Below are 15,041 nucleotides of genomic sequence, written 5' to 3'. Positions count from 1 at the left end.
TGTTGGCACCATTCCTGTTCATTATCCTGGTAGACTACCTTCTGAAGAAATCAACTTCTGGAATTGACGCTGGAATTGTTACCTACCCACGTCGGTCAAGCAGGTATCCTGCCAAGATGCTGAATGACCTGGATTTTGCTGATGATATTGCCCTGCTGGAATCTTCCATAGCCCGGGCCCAGTCACAGCTTACTAGGACTGCAACTGCAGCAGCAGATCTAGGCCTTGTCATTAGCGCACCTACCTAAGACAGAATATATGACTGCAAACTGTAATGCCCAACCAGCACTTGAAGTCTATGGTAGTACCATCAACCACGTCACAGACTTCAAGTATTTGGGTTCCAAGATGGTCTCTCCCATGACAGAAGGAAATATGGGACAAATTGGTGTTATTGAGATATGGCGCAAAAACCCAATTTTCCTTGATTTATTAAATATTTTACGTAATATTCATACTATATGGTGTTCTGGTATGTTAAATCAGCGTACCTTATCAACTAGTAACAATTTTCTTAAAACAATGATTAATTATTTACATCAAATCATCACAACCTTTCCAATCGTATGTCCCATACTTCCTTTTGTGGTGGTTTTTCGCCAAATGCCCTATATATTGTGTGTACAAATCTGAGGGAGCAAGTATTCTTTTTGCGATTTACCTACTTTTTGAAGATGTAACTTAGCCAAACTTTTATTAAACAAAAAGATAGGGGTATAAACATTCAATTTAAGCCAAAAAAGGCATTTTGAAAAAATTGTCCCATACTTCCTTTTGTCATGGGAGGGCAGAAAATTTATTTTAGTCTGATCTAGGCCTTGTCATTATCGCACCTACAGACAGAACTGTAATGCCCAACCAGCACTTGAAGTCTATGGTAGTACCATCAACCATGTCACAGACTTCAAGTATTTGGGTTCCAAGATGGGCTCTAGTGTTGGAGACCTAAAAAGAAGAAAAGCACTAGCCTGTGCAGCTTTCTGGAAACTGGAACGCCTTTGGAAAAGCCCGTCCCTGCCAATCGAAACAAAAATCAAGCTGTTTCAGACAACATGCGTTACTGTCTTTCTGTACGGGTGCGAGTCATGGGTAATTACCAAGGACATGGAAAACAAGATCAATGCCTTTGCAACATCTTGCTACAGAGTCATGTTAAACATCAAGCGTGTGGATCGGATCCAAATGAAACCATCTACAACCTGACCAACACCACTCCACTGGTTGCCAGAGTCAAGTTTCATCAACTCAAATTTCTTGGCCATATACTGCGTCTTGAAGATGGCGAGCATGTGAAAGAATATGCCCTTTATATTCCACCACATGGGAAGGGGAAACAGGGACGGCCGCGCACACTGTACTTACAGTATGTCCAGCACCTCCTAGGAGATATTGAAGGGATGCTGCAGCCAAACAAAATTGGTTCGCTTGCCCAAGATCGCAACAGTTGGAGAAAGCTTGTAGTCGCCTGCTCCGCAGCCGACTGATGATGATGACAGGCTGTATCAAAAGATTGGTACCCATCAGATTGGTTGTTTATTGGAAATCATGCATCTTCCAAACGCAACAATGGATACTCTTGAAATGTTCAGTATGTATATTATATTACTTGTTATACAAATAATGTACACGTTATTAGGATATTATTTTGAATTAGTTTGATGTGTCAGACTCACCCATTATTATGTATGGTGCTTAAATTTAAATTGATATACCTTTATCAGTAAACACTAAAGGTGAGGTGATAAAGAGTTACGTTGAACTTTTTTTGCATCTAAGATAATAAATATCATCGAAGATAACTTTTTGCTACCAACCGAATATCTTTCTACATAATGAGAAAACATAATACATGTATTACACATTTCATAGAAATAGTATAATAGTATAATAGTATAATATTTTGCAACTTTACTTTCTTTTACATGAATGATATATTACCTTAAAAGTGATATTATCTTAATCGAGAACGTATAGCTAATTTATTTACAAGGGCATTTTCATGTAACCTGTTACAAAAACCACATGCAACAGCCACATCTATTTCAAAACACCTTTCGCTCACTCTCCATCATAATCAGGTGACTTGAGTGCAGTGTCGAAATATCACTGCCTGACATCTCATGATAAGAATTTAAATTGTAAAGAACATAATAATTTAACATTTCATTTCATTTCATTTCTTTTCATTTCATTTCATTTCATTTCATTTCATTTCATTTCATTTCATTTCATTTCATTTCATTTCATTTCATTTCATTTTATTTCATTTCATTTCATTTCATTTCATTTTATTTGCCAGATAAAAAAAAACATTAAACATACAGTAAAACACATACAATGATTGCACAATATTAAAAGTATATAACATTTTCAATTGACCAGCAATTAACATGAGTTATTTTCATATAGGAGTTATTAAAAGACTCCAGTCCATGATGAGGAGTCCAAGACTCCCTCGGTGTGCAAAAACAGGAGAACAAGACACAGAGCCTCTGGCAGGGATAGCCAAGAGTAACAAAAGGCACTTTCAAAGTGGCTGAACCTAAAAACTCTGCAAAACAACACAGCAAAAACAGAGATCACACCGAAGGAGACAGGATTTCTCCCCATGAACTAGAGTGGGGTAAATAATAAACTAAACATATTACATAAGAAACACTCTATAAAAATCAATTCCAGCTGAGATTTTTGAAGTGCTCTTTGGAATTTGTTAAAAACCCATTTAAACTGAAAAGAAGTTGATTACGGAGATCTTGAGGAAAAAAATCAAAAAAAGCAGGAAATCTGTTGAAAACAGTGAATTTAAAACCATCTGTGCGAGCATAGGTGTGACTGAATTTTAAATTCTCGTTGTGGCGGGGATTCACTGAGATAAACTTAAAGGGATTGATATCATACCTCCCATGCAAACATTTTGAAACAAAAGACAAAGCAAGGTAAATATATCTGTTACGCATAGAAGATAAACCAAGCATTTCTAATCTGAAATTGTAACTAAGCTCCCCCCGGACCCCATACATTACACAGACCCCCATACGAGTATATAGAAAAATAATGATAGTATTACATTATAATTACTTGCATATACTTATATATTTATACTTTGATAATATTATATACACGCTGTACCAAAATGATTGGTGCCCATCAGTTTTGATGTTTATTGGAAAGCCTGTCTCTTCCAAATGCAACATTGGATACTCTTGAAATGTCCAGAATGTATAGTAGGACATATATGGCTAGTTACAGAATTAATCTACACATTATTTGGATCTGATATTGAATTTTGATGTGTCAGACTCATCCATTATCAATGAAAAATGATGGGTACCAATCAGTTTGATACAGCTTGTAAGGTGCTAAGTTTGCATTAACTTTATCAGTAAACAATAAGGTGAGGTGATACGGAGATACGTTCAATTTTGTTGTTTTGCATTTCAGATAATAAATACCATTGAAGATTACTTTTTGCTACCATGCAATCAAGATAGTTTTCTGCAAATCAGAAATCAAGATACATAATACAACACAGATTATAGAAAAACAGTATAATGGTATTATAATAATAGTACAATAGTATAATATTTTACAATTCCACCTTTCGTTTACAATATAGTGATATTATCCTAATCAAGTACGTAAAACTAATTTATTTACAAGGGCATTTTCATGTAACCTGTTACAAAAAACCATAAGCAACATACACAAAACACGTTTTGCTTACTCTCCATCATAATCAGGTGGACTTAAGTGCAATGCCAAAACATACAGCTTGTGCACACCTTTATCGGTAAACAGTTAAGGTGAGGTGATATAGAGTTAATACGTTGAACTTTTTTTTATTTGGATTTCAGATACCATCGAATATGTATCTGCATATCAGAAAACTAGATAATACATAATACAACACATATCATAGAAATAATATTTGGCATCTCTACTTTTCTTTTACCTGAATAATATTACCTTGAAAGTGATATTGCCTTAATTAAGTAATATTTTAAAACACGTTTCGCTGACTCCCCAGGTGGACTTGAATGCCGAAACATATCTGCCTGATATCTCATGATCAGAATTTAGATTGGTAAGAACATGATAATCTACCATTATACACACCAATCAATTGTTTATACACATTACTACCAAGTCATAAAGAATTTATGTACTTTAAGTCGTCTTTAAACTATAGCCAGATACATTTGCTTCCTGCATTTATTACAGACATGGTGACATGTATTATAGTTGATAGGTCTGAACAATAAGACAGGGTATTTTGTTTTCAGTCCATGCTACAATTATGCAAGCTCGTTTTCATTAGTCTACACTTATTGTTTTTTAAATCACATAGTGTACAACGCCTAGACATTAACCTACAAGAATCAGCACACTTTACATAAATCGCCTCTTTACCTGGGGATTTAAAGCGCTAAAAATAAAGAACAAAGCAAACATGGGAGAAAAATAAACGAAACTAAAGAAATGTAAAATATTTGAGAGAAGTCTTGAAGCAGAATCTCCGTAACAGTATGAGCATTGCGTATGTGTATTGGGAGAGTGTTCCATATCCTGGGTCCAACCACTGAGAAGGCCCTGCCTCCAGCACAATACGCGTCTTAGGAACCTGAAGGTTCAGACCGTGAGCAGACTGGGTGTTACTGAGCCAAGGCAATTTCTGTTTACCACAAGAGATCTATGAACTTAACGCAATCTGTTATATTAGTACGAAACCAGTGCAAGTCATAGAGCAGAGGGATGACATGGCATAGTTTTGGTTGTTGGTAACTCAGCCGAGCACATTGTTCTGAAGCTTTTGTAGACGGTTCAGTTATTGAACAGAAGGGAGATGATGAGAGATCTAATCATTTTAGCACGTGTATCAAAGTCTGGATCTGCGAATCCTGCAGATATTGCGAATTTGCCGGTTTTGGATTGACTCAGGCTAGTGACATGTTGAAACAGTAGAGGAGACCAGAAGATCTAGAGGAGACAAATAGGACACCATCATCAAGGTGGAGATTGATATCCTAGAAGCATTTTACATGGCTAGTAGAAGAGATTATAAAGAACTCTGTCGTGTCATGATTAATGGTGTATCATCCATTTGTGATGTCTTTGGCACACTCTGAAAGTTTTAATATTGCACAGGCTGTACCTCCAGGAATACATAAGTCCACTTGAATATAAAACTTTTGTTGTTTTTTGATTGTCAGCAGCACATAGGAAAACAATTTCAACACATAAAAGATCCGTTAAAGTGCTATGTTGAGCCTTATTGTCAGATTGCGTAAGTTCAGCTCGATGATGATGGCTTACACGATCCACTCATTTTCAATAACTTATTACTGCGGGTGTTCACAGGTGGTTGTTTCTGTCCGCCCATATAGTGTGGGTTACACTTCTAAATAAATACAATATACATGTAGGGATGAATAACGCGCGACTTATATCCACCAAGTGGATCTCTGTTGTGAAGCCTAATTTAATGTGACTATAACACAACGTTGTAAACTCTGTACAAGAATTATGGGAAAGAGCTCAATTTTTAGCAGGAGAAAACCGAATTACCCGGCCAATAGATATACACCAGCGATGACGGCCATGGATTGGCAATAATGTTCACTTACGGCACTGTGGGATTGAAACCTGGGCCGTAGAGACAAGTGCGTCGACCTTTGCACTAATCCATCCTCCATTACAGCGCTGTTTTACTACATCACCTACCTCCCAAGGAACTTAAAAATCCACTTAAGATTTGGTTGGTGAAATCTTTGCGGAAAAGTACTGAGTAACCGATCCTATCGATGAGTTTTGTATATGTGTACTACAATTGACTACATATTTGATTCTACATTCTGAAGACATCTCAGATTAAGTGAATACAATTTTTCGATAGCAATGTGTGTACATCTTCTATAATGCACAAGCTTCCCTGTTTAATTCAAAGCTTGCTATTGATTTCAGGGCAGTCTCGGTGATACACATTATACGTTAGATTCAGCGTCATTTGAAGTACCGGGAATGCTTCTTTCCGTCTGGACATCCATGTTCTGCACTCTAGAGATGGTTTGTAGTTGTGTACTTTGAGTATTATATGTCTGCCTTTGTGCCGTTTCTTGTTGATTTTCAGCAGGCGAGATATGTGCCTCTTTACGACGCTTAGCAATAAGAGCAGCGATAGTGTAAAGGTATGGGTTGATTGCAGAATTTATGGGTAAAATAACTGTCACAGTCCAAGAGAATACTGAGGCAGGTAAGGTCAGCACACCAACTTGTACAAAGATCCCGAGTACAATGACCGGCGCCCAACAACAGAAGTCTGTCAGAACAATTGCTGCAACTTTGGTGGTCATTCTGACCTGTTCTTTGGCATCTTTGTTAAGCCCGGCGCGTTTTGATGATTTGTAAACAAATCTTACAATTTCCCCATAACACAGTAGTATGACAAAGTAGCAGATGCCATTAAGACCAAGAAAAATTGCTGTTGAATAATATAAACCGGGAATGTGACCGAGAGATTTGGATTTAACATCATACTTCCAATACCCGTAAGGCCTGTCATCCGAATAATCGTATTTTGGTGAAATTGTCTTATTGAACAACTCCACTTGAGCCAGAGGAAGACCAATGCACACGTGAGAGATGTCATAAAACTTATAACTTACTGCTCCAGCTAAAAAAGACGGAATAGCTGCTAATGCGAGAGAGACAAGCCATAGCAATGCAGCTATTACAACTGATGCTTTCTTTCTCAACTTGCGACGAGAATAAGGAAATCGAATGTTAATGAATCTATCAATGCTTATCATTGTAACAAAGAACACAGAAGCTTCGCTCGATAGTATTGACATGGTACCAGCAATTCTGCAGGTAATACCAGATCTCCAGGCCTCGGCTTGCATTGGAAAATATTCATCAAAGTATATATCAGCAGATGCAATTATTATCATATATATGCCCATCAGTAAGTCGGAAATTGCCAGATTGTTTAGCAGGAATGTTTGAACTTTTTTCTTTTCATTTTTTGATTTCTTACGGCTCAATACAAACAAGTTTCCCCCAAAAGCGTTCAAACCAATAAGCCACATCATGACCACCAAACCCTTATCAGACATTAATCTATCGCATGTCAAATACGGGGATCTCTCAACTAGAGCACTACAATTAGGCTTAATATCACTAGGTACATAACACTCACAGATTTCTGTTTGGCTTACAACTATTTCAACTTGCTTTGGGAGGCCAATAAACGTTGGCTTATTTATCATAGTCAAACTGTTTTCTCGTAAGCCGAGAAAGGCAAGCTGATGTAAGTTGTTGATATTTGGAATATTTGTTAACTGGTTTCCAGACAATTCTAGAAATTGGAGGTTTGCATTGTTTTTAAACATGTGAAAGTCTAAGACATAAATTCTATTAAACTCCAAAATCAAGAATTGTAACTTCTTCAATTCCTGAAATATTCTGTGATCTAAAGTGTCCAAATAGTTGTAACCCAAACTAAGTAACGTTACATTTCTCATTTTCCAAAATATATCATAACTTATATTTGTTAACATATTCCCACTCATCTTTAGTATCTGTAAATCAGAAAGTGCACTAATCAATTGCCTTGGCAGATGCTGTAACAAGTTGTCATATAGGACAAGATGAGTCAGCTTACTGGTTTCATTCAAGAAATTCGCATCTAGTGAAGTAAGCTGGTTCTTAAACAGAACCAGGGTAGTCAGTTTACTAGTTACATTCAAGAAATTCGCATCTAATGAAGTAAGCTGGTTGTTAGCCAGACTCAGGGTAGCCAGCTCACTGGTTTCCTTCAACAGATTCGCATCCAATGACGTAAGTTGGGTATTATACAGATCCAGGTGAGTTAGCTTACTAGTTTCCTTCAAGAAATTCGCATGTAATGACGTAAGCTGGTTGTTATACAGATCCAGGTGAGTTAGCTTACTAGTTTCCTTCAAGAAATTCGCATGTAATGACGTAAGCTGGTTGTTATACAGATACAGGTGAGTTAGCTTACTGGTTTCATTCAAGAAATTCGCATCTAATGAAGTAAGCTGGTTGTTATTCAGATCCAGGTGAGTTAGCTTACTAGTTTCCTTCAAGAAATTCGTATGTAATGACGTAAGCTGGTTGTTACCCAGACTCAGGTAAGTTAGCTCTCTGGTTTCCTTCAACAGATCCGCATCTAATGAAGTGAGCTGATTGTAATCCAGATCCAGGGTAGCCAGCTCACTGGTTTCCTTCAAGAAATTCGTACCCAATGACGTAAGCTGGTTGTTATACAGATACAGGTGAGTCAGCTTACTAGTTTCCTTCAAGAAATTCGCATCTAATGAAGTAAGCTGGTTGTTACCCAGACTCAGGTAAGTTAGCTCTCTGGTTTCCTTCAACAGATTCGCATCTAATGAAGTGAGCTGATTGAAATCCAGATCCAGAATTTCGAGGGATTGTAAACCTGTAAATGCTTTAGAATGTATTCTAGATAATCTGTTAAATGATATATCTAGCTTCTCTAATCGTTTCAGAGTGATAAAGGCATTCTCAGTTATCTCTACTATGTTCTGCCATGCGAGATCCAACGTAGTAACATCAACGGGGTAGGTAATCAGAGATGTATGGCTTGCTTGAAAATTGTCCTCATGGCACTTGAAATCTAGATATCCTTTTCCAAGTATACCTTTGCAACTGGTTGGAAACTGCTCAAATGAACACACTCGATCATGTGATAGGTTACAGGAAATAGTGTGATTAAATTCAGTCGTACGACATTGCATTATATCACTTATTTCGGAAATAGATTGTGTTTGTTCGTCTTGTAAATTTTCTTGACACTTGGACATAGCCTGGTTTGATAATATTTCGCGGAACAGGATACTAATATTGCCTTGAAGAAATAGCTGCAGCTTTCCGTGTGGTAACGTAATAAAGCAAGGTTCCGCTGCTTCAATAACTACGTATCTATTTTGACAATTCGACAGATCACCTTCTTTACCAACGTACAGAAATGCATCAGTAGACATTGGTTTGGGTATTTCAATCATAGTTCCTGACCCGGGAGTTGTTTTTAATTGGATATTGCAAGTTTCACCACCAGGATTACCGGTTAGAGTAGACGAGTTATATCCATCGTTGCCGTCAGCTATTGTGAGGAAGCATGAGTATGATCTGTTTTGGGAAGTAGTAACATTCCAAAGAGGAACCACTTCTAACGCTGCATTGATATTCAATTCCAAGTTGCATGCGATTAGTGTACATACCAAAATAATGGCGGTAAGTTTATAATTGCGTTCCATATTTTCTATTTTGGTTTTTACCGAGTTAATGTGAGTAGAAATTATTATTCTATTCAGTTGCAATTACAAAAACAAACACTCGAACAAACAAACAACACTATCTTTTCAGGAGTTCGCTGACCACTCTGGCCCAAGAGATATCACATAAAGCATTTAGTAAAATGTAGACAGTTTCGGCTAAGAAGTGCACAACCTATACATACCATTTACAATAATCACAGCCAGGATCAGCTGCGCGAGCTCTCGTACGGATAACCAAAGTATTTAGTTCTTTGTCCAGGAGAATTTCAAGTTATCTCAATTATTCACGAGGACAAACAGAGGCTGCACTGAGGCTAGAACACACATCGTCAAACACCTTAACGCACTGACGTCTAACGCCTTGCCAATTGAGCTAACTTGACTTTTGACAAACATTTATACACATAGTCAACTTGATCTATGTAAATACTTATATGAATTTAAAGCATGAAAAAATAAACGTCTAAAGTGTTTCTAGTATTTACATACTTTCTTAATAAGGCGCTATATTGTTATAAATATTAACAACGGACAAACATGCTTGATTAATGCATTCGATTCGATGATCTCTTGTGCATATAACAGTAATCAAAGATTATTCAGGTAACGAGTCTTGCTTGGTAATGCTGAACAATATCCGTGTCCTTCAGTGAAAAGTGAGTAAGAGGGAAAATCCGCTGTGTCCGTATGTCTGAACATGAATGTCTGACTATGACTGACTTTGTCGTTTCACGTTATTCCTCTTCATAGTGTATCCACTTACGACTGTTTGCCACAGCGTTATTTATACGATTCTTTCACTACCAGTGCATTCTCTATTTGCTAAGAAATGATAAAACTCATTTTAAGCCAAATTTTTGATATCCCTGGCCTTGAAACAAATGAAATAAGTGAGCAACCTGGCATAGTGTTTATTTATTTAACTTTGGTACAAGAGGTCCTGTGGAGTCAAAATAAACCGTTTCTTCATTACCGTCTTGTGGAGCAGATGTCGTGGAAAACAATAACGCTCCATTTCCAATCAGGGTAATGCCTACATGTACATACACGGTATCCTGAGCATCATGGGAGATCAGCATCTGAGATTGAATGAATAAAATATTAAAGAATTATTACAATTCCTGTTATTAAACTCGGAATATATTTATAGTATATTAATTTTGTTCAAATAATTTCAAAGCTAACATAATGAACAAACTTCAAAATGCCGAAAAAAGTGAATGATTGGGTAGCAAAAGGCAATATTTGGAATTTCTCTTATGATATTACGTAAACATTCAACTTCTTACTCAATCTCGGCTAGACTCTTGTATTTCAGTAGTTTCTTTCTTCTTCTTCTTCTTTTTCTTCTTCTTCTTCTTTTTCTTCTTCTTCTTCTTTTTCTTCTTCTTCTTCTTCTTCTTCTTCTTTTTCTTCTTCTTCTTCTTCTTCTGGACGGATTGGGAACAGTCAGGGATTAACACCCTACTCTTTTCGAAACTGGCTGCGAAATACATGTACAGGTATGGCTCTCTGCACAACGGAACCGTCCCCTCCGAAGGACGGAGTACATTCATTTACCCAATTCTAAATGAACCATGGGGATAGCGGAAGTCTGCATTTTAATCTACAGAAGTTGCCAATTAATTTCAGACTTTTTTCCAAGTCAACATCCCAGCAAATCGCCACCGCCGGGAATTGAACCCGGGACCTCATGCACTAAAGGCAAGTACCCTAACCATTGAACCACGCTATCGCCACGTTCACAAATTTAATGGCGGGACATCACCCCAGCAAACACAAAATATTTTACAGAGAAAGTTTAAATGTTTGGTAACTTTGTTAACGGGTATAGAATATTTTAATATTCAAAACACATTTTTGACAAATGTATGCAGAGCATTAAAGCATAATAAGCATAATTAATTTAAGTGTTGACAAACTATTTTGCAAATTAAGGGTTGTTGGTATGCGGCCGTTTATGGTTGCAGAAAGAAATAACGCCCCGGCATAGGAAAGTTGTTTTGAATGCGTGTAGTATGCATCAAGGCGTATGGAATCCTAACCTCTCTAATAAACCTGAGCATACGGCAGCTATGTCTTATAATAGAGACATTGCGATTTTCCAAACGTAGACGTAGACCGTACGTTTTCACGAACGTTAATACGTACGGTTTTACGTAGCTATACGCTGGCGAAGTTACGTAATTAATCCGATTAACTACCATAGCAATAGGTACAAACAATTTTGAATATACCGCGCTGCACTACAAGCAGGTTGCACTCATCACCTGTCTTCAATCATATAATAGATTGAATGCAATACCGCTCTTTGCAAAGGGACTAATCTTACAGGTGCAAGCGATTAGCATTTCTTTGACATCTATGGTTCAATGCAGAGGTACCGCGGTGGTACAGTCAGCACAGTCACATTGATAATGAATAAAGAACCAAACAAGAAAGATGGCATGTAACATAAATCCATTAACATTTTAACATGGGGGTCCCAGAATCTTCAAGCACAAAATTAATACCAGTTGACATAATCAGGTCCATACCGTCTATACACTATGAGGACCGAGACAGGTTTCATCTACATTTAGCTAAATGTTATAAGACATACATTAAACACTGGAATTAAGAGTCCATTCAGTAGAAGCCCCTGAATCTCCCAGCCCTAAGAAGATCATCACTCGGTCACCATAGTTGAAGGCGCTCTCTATTTTCAAACAACCAGTCACAAAGCCGCTAATCTCTACCGCGTCCGCAATGAAGTGATATGTGCGCTCATCGCGCACAAACTCATTCCTCGGTCAAGTACTTTCCTGGAGCCATATGTAAAAATGGAGTCAAATGGACCAAGGACATGTAGTCGATGCATACAGCAAAAATGTCTTTAGCCTCAAAACTCGGGCAAATAATGATTGTCTAACTATTTGAAGTTTAGGGTAGAATTGTGGAATGTTTTCTCGCTACAAACATCCTCGTACTTATCATTTTTGTGCAAAATACCATCGTTTCGAACAGCGCGATTTTGTAAACAGTATATATAAAGCCAATTAGTTTAATTAGCATTAACGTAATTAGCGTGGCTTTCAGACTTTTTTTGCTAATTAGAGCAAGAATCCGCTAACTGCGCTAAAATATTAGCGCGGTTTTAGATTCTCTAGCTTCTCTAGATTCATCATCGTACTTATCATTCTCCAATTTTGTTGGTTCTCAAAAATAATGTGGTGCCAATTAGCGTTAGCGTTATTAGCGCGGTTTTCGGACTTTTCATTACTCGTTGACCTACGATAAAACGCCCAATAAAGACTTAGTCATCGGACCGCGCCGGCCAGTTAAAGTACATGCCCTATCACACCACTCAACGCCATACATAAATTCTCCCAGTCACATTTCCCAAATATGAAATTTAAAAAAAATGAAATTTAAAAAAAAAAATGAAATTTTTAATTTACTTCTTTTAAATTTTGGCAGAGGCGGGGTTCGAACTCACGGCGCACCACTTAGTACTCTATGAGCCTAACGCCTTAGACCACTCGGCCACTTGTCTTGTTGTTATTCATTTGAAACTTATTTAAAAATATAATCGCAACTTCAACATAGGCCTACCACGTGACAAGCAAAGGCAGAAAACGTATTATATTTTTGAATTGTATCTGCTTAAAACATTAATGTGTATTATAATAGAGCTACCATTATTTATATTGTTGAATTCTCAAGCGCATCATTTCGAATTGGGTTTGAAAGATACCTTCTTGAAACAAATTCATTAGGATTGTGAAGTAAACTAAAGTTTTTGATTATGTAGTCAAATCCAATGAAATTCTACTCACTTAGACAGTTTCGTCTTCCTGGTCGGAAGATGATCCACTGGTACGTGATTTAGAGAATATAGAGAGGAAAATTGCTCGCCATCGCAACCACCTCACATTCACGCACCGATGTAAACAACATGGAGTCACACCATCAAGCCTCCGAATTCGCTGCCCGATCAAGACGATCAAAGCCAAAAACATCGTTGAGAATGCGCAAAAAGATCTAGCAAGAGAACGTATCCGCGTCATTAGCAACCAAATCAAGTCATATGAAAAGGAAAGGGCGGTGTTGAAAAATGATCTAGAAACACTGACGAAAGACGACACGGAGCTACGGCGCCATGTTGAAGAATCCGTCACTGAACAGCATAAGTCAGCCATCACCGACCATGTAGCACAGGAGAACCATGTCATTGACTGGGAGGGGGCTAAGATTCTCGAAAAGGACTCAAATAAACACACAAGATGGATACGCGAGGCATTATGGATCAGAAAGAGGGGGCAGGAGACGCTAAATCGCGATGAAGGTGTTTATTCTCTAAATCACATATATGATCCACTATTAAGAACTGTGCACCCTAGGGATGAGAAGTCTCGCGGGAAAACCAGTGGATCATCGCATTACTGAAGAAGTATTCCGACCAGGAAGACGAAACTGTCTAAGTGAGTAGAATTTCATTGGATTTGACTACATAATCAAAAACTTAAGATACCTTCTCCTAAAGCCCGATACTGACTCCACCTGTACATTTTAATTTCATCGCGCGATGCTGAGATGTTTGAAAAGCATCGCAGCATCGCATACAGCTGCGAAGTGGAGTCAGGATCGGGCTTAATTCGAACCACCAGCATCCATGGTTCGATGTAGAGAGTCATTCCTATTCAGAGGAAATATTGCAATTACACACCTTATTGCCTTTTAACAATAACCAATGACACTAGCACGTAATTCCAGTCAAGCACCAATCTTTAATCCTATTGTTGAAGAGGATAATAAGCTTATACTTTCTCGCTACAAACAACGAAAACAATATGGCGCCAATTAGATTAGTAATTAGGGCTAGCGTAATTAGCGCGTTTTTAACTCTTTTGTCGCTAACAGCGAATGCTAAAGTCGTGGATACGTAATTATTTTGCTTTCAAGCAAATCAAATTTGAAATAAACAAAATATTAAAAAAGAATAAAAAATAAAGAAACGCAAGCACAATGGATCGCGTTGCTTTAATATGGTGAGAAAAAAGGTAAAAAGGTGAGGAAAAAATGCTGGGAAAGAAAGAGAGAGGGATAGATTGTAAAATTGTAACTTACAGGTACACTGTCCACATGGCAGCTTTGGATGCATTAATGACACAGCCTAAAGTACTATCATCATGCATTTCAACATTTTCAATTTTCAATAATCGAACGTTAAGGTATTTGAATACTTTATGGCAGCTATAGCTACGGTTTTCATTGCCATTCTCACATGGCGATATGTAGGATTTAATGGATGAATTTCAGTATAGAAGGAGCCAGCCCGTAACAATGACAAAATGATATTAATGGATACAGCATCATTGGTCTTAAGATGTACCGTGGCCTTCCGTGGTCTTTAAACCAAAAATACATATCATTGTACTTGTAGAGACGCGATGTTACAGTTACCATGGGTACGTGTAAAATCAGAATGTGTGACTGTCTGACATACGCTTGCACAACTAATTATCAAATAATTAATTATTAATTCAATCATTCATTATTTAATTCATTAGATTAATTAAATAAATAATTAATTTAAATTAATTAATTTCAATTAATTAAATTTATTTCATTAATAATTTGTTATTTATTAATTGATTAAGTAAGTAAGTAAGTAAGTAGGCAAGTAAGTAAGTAGGTAAGGAAGTAAGTAAGTAAGTATTTTAATTAACTAATTAATTAATT

The sequence above is a fragment of the Amphiura filiformis genome, unplaced genomic scaffold (genome assembly GCF_039555335.1).
Source record: "Amphiura filiformis unplaced genomic scaffold, Afil_fr2py scaffold_33, whole genome shotgun sequence".
Taxonomy (NCBI): Eukaryota; Metazoa; Echinodermata; class Ophiuroidea; order Amphilepidida; family Amphiuridae; genus Amphiura; species Amphiura filiformis.
This window is presented reverse-complemented; position numbering follows the sequence as displayed.